This window comes from Capra hircus (assembly GCF_001704415.2).
Source record: "Capra hircus breed San Clemente chromosome X unlocalized genomic scaffold, ASM170441v1, whole genome shotgun sequence".
Classification (NCBI taxonomy): Eukaryota; Metazoa; Chordata; class Mammalia; order Artiodactyla; family Bovidae; genus Capra; species Capra hircus.
In genome coordinates, this window is record NW_017189516.1 from 65,562,870 (window position 1) to 65,569,770 (window position 6,901).

A 6,901-nucleotide genomic window follows, 5' to 3' on the forward strand; every position below is an offset into this window, starting at 1 on the left:
TTCCCCTCCCCGGGCCCGGATCGCCGGCGGCGCCCCTCACCTCCGCGCTCCTGCAGTTGCTGCCCGGGGTGGGCGGGGCGGGGCGCGGCCCAGAGGCGGGCGGCTCTCCGGGAGGTCAGCTCCGCCTCCGGGCGGGGGTCTCCCGCACGGCCCGCCCCAGCCGCGCGCCCCGCCTGGTGCCCCAGCTGAGGCCCCCGGGAAGTGAGAGCCCGGAGGCGGGCACTTCGGACTCCGCGCCCCGCTCCCTCGGCCGCCTCTCCGCGGAATCCAGGCGTCTGGGGCGTCCTGGCTCTACAACTTCTAACCTTTAACACGCCGCCCCCAAAGTCAATGTTTGCACTGGCCTCACGGGCCGGGCCCCAGGCCAGCGCGGCCCGGGGCAGAGGCCACTCTGGAAACGTGATCGTGTGGAGGGAACGTGCGGTGAGCGGAGGAGGCGCGCGCGGGGGCCGTGAACAGTGCGTTGGTGAGGCGTGAACGGTGCTTGGGCGCAGGAGAGAGGGACTGATCAGACTCGGTGATGGAGAGAAGCGTAACTTGGGCGAATGAACCTGAGTAGACGAAGGAGAGAACACAGTTATGAGTGAATGCCTGCCTGAGTGAACGAATGAATGAGTTTCCGTGTGCGTGCCTGAGTGAATCAATGAATGAGTTCCTGGGTGCCTGCCTCAGTGAATGAATGGATGAGCTCCCCGTGTGTGCCCGAGTGAATCAATGAATGAGCTCCCGTGTGCGTGCCTGAGTGAATCAGTGAATGAGTTCCTGGGTGTCTGCCTCAGTGAATGAATGGATGAGCTCCCCGTGTGTGCCTGAGTGAATGAATGAATGAGTTCCTGCGTGCCTGCCTCAGTGAATGAATGGATGAACTCCCATGTGCATGCCTGAGTGAGCGAATGAATGAGTTTCCGTGTGCACACCTGAGTGAATGAATGAGTCCCCTGTACATGCCTGAGTGAATGAATGAATGAGTTCGCGTGTGCATGCCTGAGTGAATGAATGAATGAGTTCCTGCATCTATGCCTGAGTGAATGAATGAGTGAGCTCCTGTCTGCATGCCTGAGTGAATGAATGAATGAGCTCCTGCGTGCCTGCCTCAGTGAATGAATGGATGAACTCCCATGTGCGTGCCTGAGTGAATGAATGAATGAGTTCCCGTGTGCAGACCTGAGTGAATGAATGAGTCCCCTGTACATGCCTGAGTGAATGAATGGATGAGCTCCCCTGTGCGTGCCTGAGTGAATGAATGAGGGAGCTCCCGTGTGCACGCCTGAGTGAATGAATGAGGGAGCTCCCGTGTGCACGCCTGCCTGAGTGGATGAATGAGTGCTTGCAAGAAGGGGTGAGTGCCTGAACTCGTGAATGAGCGCTCATCTGCTGGAGTGGGGAATGAGTGAATGAATAATTCACGGATGCCTGAGTGCAGGCATTTACTAAGCACACACGGGAGGGAGAAAGCAGATTGCTTTGGCCCAGAGGGAAAGAGAGGGTTAAAGAAGCCACATTCCAGGCTGGGGAAGGGGTTGGGGGGTGGTTCCTGGCACTTTCTCCTGCCTTGGGGGAGAAAATGAGACCCTTCCAGGCCAAGTGCAGACGCAGTCCTGGAGAAGGCAGATTCCTTCCCGCCTCCATCCCTGAACCCACCCTTTCATTACCGCTCATAAAGCATCCTAGGCATTCCACACTCTACCCAACCCTCGGGAAGTCCAGGGAACACCACGAGGCGGGTTGATAGATTTGGAGGAAGTAGATATCACCCCTCCCACCCACGGGAGCCGGACACCCTAACCTGTGCTTCACTCCGAGTCTTGCTCCCCCGGCTTTTGCTTCCACGGGTCGCAGCATCTTCTGGGACTTTCTGACAAACAGTCCCAGGTCTCGTTACACCCCTAGCCTCAGGAAATTGCGTGTTGAGGTCGTACCCTCTGTTAACCAAGCTTCCCTCCCCCTGGTGGGTTCTGATTGCTGACTTGTGGGCTTGGGATGGCTGGAGCACCCTGTGGCTAGACAGTGGGGGAAGTAGGTGGGAGCCAGAGGCAGCAAGTGAGGGGAACTGGAGAGAGGTTTGCGTCTGTTCTTTTTTTCCAATTCTCATGTTTATTTCATATTGCCTGCGAGTGTACTGAGTGGCTTCAGTCATGTCTGACTCTCTGCAACCCCGTGGACTGTAGCCCGCCAGGCTCCTCTGTCCATGAGATTCTCCAGGCAAGAGTACTGGAGTGGGTTCCCATGCCCTCCTCCAGGGGAATCTTCCTGACCCAGGGATGGAACCCCAGTCTCCCGCGCTGGCAGGCGGGTTCTTTACCACGAGCGCCATGTGGGAAGGCCTTATTTCGTAACTTCAAAAAAAAGAAAAATTTAAGTCTCCGTTAGAGTATAACAGATGAAGTGCTTTCCTGCTGGCTCCCTGATGAAGAATCTGCCTGCCAATGCAAGAAACGACGCAGGTTCGATCCCTGGGTCGGGAACATCCCCTGGAGGAGGGCATGGCAACCCACTCCAGTATTCCTGCCTGGAGAATCCCAAGGACAGAGGAGCCTGGAGGGCTGCAGTACATGGGCTCACAGAAGAGGGGGAAATGGCTTAGCATATAAACAACAGCAACAACATGTTGTTTCAGGTGTACAGCAAAGTGATTCGGTCACACATACACACGTATCTATTTTGTTCATGGGTTTTCATTAGTTACCTATTTTATACATAGCGTAATAGTATCTATGTGAGGTGAAGTCAAAGTCGCTCAGTTGTGTCCGACTGTGACCCCCTGGACTGTAGCCCGCCAGGCTCCTCTGTCCATGGGATTCTCCAGGCGAGAATACTGGAGTGGGTTGTCATTTCCTCCTCCAGGGGATCTTCCTGACCCAGGGATGGAACCCAGGTCTCCCACATTGCAGGGAGATTGTTTACCGTCTATGCCACCAGGGAAGCCCAATCTCAATTTCACATTTATCCCACTCTCGATTTCTGCTTTGCAAATGCGTTCATCTATGCCATTTTTCTGGATTCCACATATACATGTTAATATATGATGTTTGTCTTTCTGACTTCACTTTGTATAGACAGTCTCTGGGTGCACCCCCATCTCTCCAAATGGCACAGTTTCATTCCTTATTATGGCAGAGGTATTCAGTCCATCCTAAAGGAAATTAACCCTGAATATTCACTTGAAGGACTGATGCTGAAGCTGAAGCTCCAATCCTTTGGCCACCTGATGCGAAGAACTGACTCATTGGAAAAGACTCTGATGCTGGGAAAGATGGAAGGCGGGAGGAGAAGGGGATGACAGAGGATGAGATGGTTGGATGGCATCACCGACTCAATGGACGTGAGTTTGGGTAAACTCTGAGAGTTGGTGATGGACAGGGAGGCCTGGCATGCTGCGGTCCGTGGAGTCGCAGAGAGCCGGACACGACTGAGCGCCTGGACAACAACAGCCAACAGAGCCGAAGGCAGTCAGCCACAGGCAATCCTCCCGGATCTCCGGGCAAAGGCTAGGTCCATTTTTAAACCCAGAGCAGACATCCTGCCGTGGGCGCAGCTGGGTTCCTTTGGGGGTGGGGGGCGCTATCCAGGGAGCCAGGTGACCTGTGGGCGCCGTGAGCCCGAGGCGGTCTCTGCTCTCAGGCGCCTCACAAAGGATGTTCGTCTATTGCAAAACTGAGCCTGCGTTCTCCCAAGACGCTGTGTGGAGAATATGAGCCTTTGGTTGCTACATCAGATGTGATGTTCTTGGCAAGTTACAGGGCCCTTTGCGAGACATAGTTCAAGCCCACAGGCTAGAAAAGTATGCCAACTGGCTGGATGGCTTGCTGCATTTTTGTGATGAAAGCCTTGTGAGTAACCTTGAAAGGCAAGCAAGACAATGAGAGCAAATTCAGCAGCATATATAGACGTGCACATATATAGACGTACATATATAGACGAGTGAGTGAGTGAGTGAGTGAGTGAAGTCGCTCAGGCGTGTCCGACTCTTTGCGACCCCATGCACTGTAGCCTACCAGGCTCCTCCTTCCATGGGATTCTCCAGGCAAGAGTACTGGAGTGGGTTGCCATAAAATGTGGATATATAATTGTAATCGTGGTGCAGAAACAGTAGGAAGCATTTATATATATATATATATATATATATGTATGTATTCCGTCTGTGTGTGCACCACGATTACAATTATATATCCATATTTTAGGGCTTCCCCGGTGGGTCAGTAATAAAGAACCCACCTGCAATGCAGACTCACGAGACGTGGGTTCGATCTCTGGGTCAGGAAGATCCCCTGGAGGAGGGCATGGCAACCCACTCCAGTGTTCTTGCCTGGAGACTCCCATGGACAGAGGAGCCCGGCAGGGCTATAGTCCATGGGGTCACAGAGATTCAAACACGACTGAGCGACTTTCACTTCACTGCTGTTTTCCACTCACGGTTCTAGGAGTTACAGACACATCCGTGCTTTTCCGCATGTGTATTCTAGTCGGGGAGGTGGGGAGAAGCCAGGCAATAAACAGTTGAAAGTCATACTTTATCAGGTGTTGGAAGTGGATGTGGGAGACAGAGAGAGAACAAACGTGTGAGCAGAGGCGGCAGGCGAGAAAGTGCCCTTGGCTACGACTGCAGTGGTCTCGTCTCTCTAATTAATGCCCCTCTGGTTTACAGCCAAAGGGGAGAGAGCCAGGTGGTGCCCCCAGCCCTCCACCCCAGCGGCTAAATGTTCTCTGTTTCTCAGTCCAAATCGTTGTTGTTCAGTTGCTCAGTCGTGTCCGACTCTTTGAGACCCCACAGACTGCAGTCTGCCAGGCCTCCCTGTCCATCACCAACTCCCAGAGCTTGCTCAAACTCATGTCCATCGAGTCAGTGATGCCATCCAGCCATCTCATCCTCTGTCGTCCCCTTCTCCTCCTGCCTTCAATCTTTCCCAGCACCAGGGTCTTTTCAAATGAGTCAGCTCTTCACATCAGGTGGCCAAAGGACTGGAACTTCAGCTTCAGCGTCATTCCTTCCAGTGAACAGCCAGGACCGATCTCCTTCAGAATGGACTGGCTGGATCTCCTTGCAGTCCAAGGGACTCTCAAGAGTCTTCTCCAACACCACAGTTCAAAAGCATCACATCCAAACACTGCTTTGATTTTCAGTTGAGGGGACTTTGGGGCATCTGTCCAACCGTGGACAATTTATGGAGCCCCAGCTATTTGTGGACAGGCAGCTATCTTTGCCGCACACCTGTTCTAGAAGGGTGGGGAGGGAGGTGGCCAGGATAAAGGAGAGACGGCTGCAAACCACAGATGCGCTCATAGCTCTGCTGGATTCCGGGGAACACGCTGCATTTATATTTGGAACTCCGGGGGACAAGCCTCCGTTAGGAAGACGGGGCTTGGGCGGACGCCAACCCACACCCACTGAAGCCTGTCAACACCCAGGCCCAGAATAGTACGCCATGTGAAATCGGACAAACTGATTCTATGATTCCCTCTGGAGTCTGACCTGCAAATAAGCGCTCACGGGATGGAACTGGCTCTTGGACACCTTGATTGTTTTCACTTTTCCCTGCGTATTCTGTTTGCTGGGAAATCTCAGGAGACTTTTCACCAGTGAGAGTGGGCTTCTTGTGGCTCAGACAGAACTTGCGCTTGAGCACATTGTGACTCCAAGGAAAGCAAAAGGGTATCCCAGTGATTAGCGACCTCTAATGGCGAGGACGCAGGTTCGATCCCTGGTCAGGGAAGTAAGGTGCTCCATGCCATGGAACAAGAAAGGCTGAGCAGTGCAACAAAGACTCACAGCAGCCAAAAGTTGAAAAAATACATATTTTTTAATTCCAAAGAAAGAAAGCAGAAAAGGTACTGAATTACCCCACCAAGACTAACGCTTATTCTAAAACCACACGGCAGGTGGTGACTGTTTCCAGATGTGTGGGCTTCCCAGGTGGCGCAGCGATAAAGAATATGCCTGCAATGTAGGAGACTCAGGAGACACAGGTTCGATCCCTGGGTCGGGATGATCCCCTGGAGGAGGAAAACGGCAACCCACTCCAGTATTCTTGCCTGGAGAATCTCATGGACAGAGGAGGCTGGCGGGCTACAGTCCATGGGGTCTCAAAGAGTCAGACACGATGAGTGGCTAATACTTTCACTTTCAAAGGAGATTTTATAAGAAGCCAGACGGTTAATGCTGTTTGCAGTGAAATGGATGGGCCTACAGAGTGTCATGCTGAGTGACGCGAGTCAGACATGGAAGGAGAAATATCATGACATCCCTTACACGCGGAATCTGAAAAGATAGGATACGGATGAACTTACTAAGAAAATAGAAGCGGACTCAGAGACTTAGAGAATGAGCTTATGGTTGAGGTGTGGGGAGGATGGGGGAGGGAGAGTCAGGGAGTCTGGGATGGACATGGACACACTGCTGGATTTAACATGGAGAACCAGCAAGGACCTGCTGTCCAGCACAGGGAACTCTGCTCAATCCTCTGTAATAACCTCATGGTTCCCAGGGGGAAGGATGGGGGAAGGGATAGTCAGGGAGTCTGGGATGGACATGCACACACTGCTGTGTTTAACACGGAGAACCAGCAAGGACCTGCTGGACAGCTCAGGGAACTCTGCTCAATTTCGTGTGGCAGCCTGCATGGGACGGGAGTTTGGGGCAGAATGGATACATGTATATATATGGTTGAGTCTCTTTGCTGTCCACCTGAAACTATCACAACATTGTTCGTTAATTGGCTATACTCTAATACAAAAGATTTTTTTTTTTTTTAAATAATGAAGCTAATGTTTCGGCAGGGGGAGCGATAAAAGAAGCTAGAGGGTACAAAGAAAGAGAGAATTGAACAACAAAATGTTAGGAAACATTTGCTGAAAGTAATGATTCTGCTACACACGGTGGCTCCTTTGATGTGAAGTAGCGGAG